This window comes from Siphateles boraxobius, unplaced genomic scaffold (genome assembly GCF_051911475.1).
Source record: "Siphateles boraxobius isolate OS27281-9 unplaced genomic scaffold, OSU_SipBor_1 5, whole genome shotgun sequence".
Taxonomy (NCBI): domain Eukaryota; kingdom Metazoa; phylum Chordata; class Actinopteri; order Cypriniformes; family Leuciscidae; genus Siphateles; species Siphateles boraxobius.
Genome location: NW_027509141.1, coordinates 1,064,359 through 1,066,331, shown reverse-complemented (window position 1 = coordinate 1,066,331; position 1,973 = coordinate 1,064,359). Strand labels below are relative to the sequence as shown.

The 1,973-nt window shown below is 38.9% G+C and overlaps 2 non-coding genes across 2 annotated transcripts; both read right to left on the bottom strand.

The window, feature by feature from the left end:
- Nucleotides 1-1,209: 1,209 nt before the first annotated feature.
- Nucleotides 1,210-1,295, bottom strand: trnay-gua (transfer RNA tyrosine (anticodon GUA)). Its single transcript is given in 2 exon segments — nt 1,210-1,245; nt 1,259-1,295. It is a non-coding gene; the product is annotated as a tRNA-Tyr (tRNA).
- A 110-nt stretch (nt 1,296-1,405) lies between these two features.
- Nucleotides 1,406-1,477, bottom strand: trnae-uuc (transfer RNA glutamic acid (anticodon UUC)). The gene has a single exon. It is a non-coding gene; the product is annotated as a tRNA-Glu (tRNA).
- Between the last annotated feature and the right edge of the window lie 496 nt (nt 1,478-1,973).

The window sequence follows — 1,973 nt, the reverse complement described above, 5'->3', positions numbered from 1 at the left end:
GGCTCTTCTTCAACTCAAGCTTTGGGTTTTGCTGAAAGAAACGGGCCACACTGGTGGATAGTTCCTAGAGCTATCCGGTACGAAAGCCCTTGTTGACCGGACAATTTTACGGTTTGTTTTTACTTCATGGGAATGGTACGAAACTTTTGGTTTTGGCACTTGCTGTGTGAACACAAAAATCTTGGATGTGATTGACGTCATGGAGGTTTAATGGTCCTGAAAAAAGCACACTTGTATTGTTTGTGGTCTAAATTGGAAATGAATGTGAGACTAATTTCCTCTAGTGGAAGCGTTTGGTTCTGTGGCCAAACATCTCACTGAAACACCATTTACTGAGATATTAAGCTCACATTTGGAACACAACTTGTTTATATTTGTGGCTTTGATTTTCTTGCAGTTCTAGAGTAAAACATGTTTTGGGAAATATATATTTCATATACAAATTGAAAATAGTTTTTTTAAATGCAGTTTTCATGACAATAAACATAAAACTAACTTTTTTTAAGTTCACTTTTTAAAACTTTCACTTCAGCAATAATCTGCCATGTGTCGTCTTTAAAAAGATCAAATTTAAGCCTTTGCTTTAAAGCATTCAAGCTTTACGACAGTTTTCATTTTCAGGTCTATGCTCAAATGGGGAATAAATGGATTGTAAATAGTTTAAATATAATTTCTATATTAAATACAAAACATTATCGAACCAAAATATAGTACATTCACTTAATTGAATAAAATAATCTGTAATTTTGACCGACAGGTGAAGCACCAGAGGGTTAAGAAAAGAAACAAATTATGTTCTTTGTTATGATTGTTGATAGATGGCAAATATATTACTGATATTAAAATTATCCAAATCAAGAGTTTACTGGATTAAATCGTGTTGTTTCATTGAAGGGAAGTGCCAACTCGCAGTAATAGCATAATAGAAACTATGAAGAGTCAAGCGTTTGAAAAATCGCATTCTATTGAATGGTATTCGTTATCTCACGGCAAAATCAGCGTTTTGTTGGACTGTCAGATTACATAAACAAATAAATAAATGATAAAACATGTATTTCAATCGGTCTAGTTTAGTTGGTGTGCTCGTGCGACGAACGCCAGCCAAAAACAGATGCGCGCGCATCTCTGACTGCAAATGGAATAAAGTCTGGAGGTTTACCTTGTGTGATGATGTGTGAGAGTGTGTGTGTGTGTGTGTGTGAAAACATCTCCTTCGAGCCGGAGTCGAACCAGCGACCTAAGGATTGCCGATGCTCCACTACAGTCCTCCGCTCTACCAACTGAGCTATCGAAGGCACACGAGCTGAGAACAGAACATCATTCTCTCATCACTCTATTCTATTCAACTCTATTCTGCTGCTCACATGAGGGACGAAAACACATCGAGGAGCCAAAGATACACTCCTTCCCATACCGGGAGTCGAACCCGGGCCGCCTGGGTGAAAACCAGGAATCCTAACCGCTAGACCATATGGGAGTCTTGTGTACCTCAGTGTGTGTGGCCACACTGTGTGTGTGTGTGTGTGTCTGAGAGAGAGAAACCTTTAAAAGAGTCATAATGTAGTATTAACTTTGATACCCACGCTCTATTATACTCATTTCATTCCCTTCTAAAAAAGAAAAAATGGAAAAAAATAAACACCGAGCTCGTTTGACCCTTATTTCTGAATGCATTATTGTCTCGCGAGATCTGATGCGAGGTTTTGGGTGTCGTGGACGGTCATTTTAATAATGCAAATGAGGGGCGCGTTGATTGGTGGCAGGAAGGAGGGGGCTTGACACCGCAGGTAACTTCAGCATATCATTCCAAAAAGAGATCATGGCGCAAGTTGTTAATGAACCCGACCTGGCCGCGACCTACGGGAAGAGGAAAAACAGTCAATTGAAGGACGTCTACATCAACATGTCTCTGAATGGTAAAGACAATTTTTTTGACTGAGACATATACATTAACATCAGTAACGAGCTAAAAC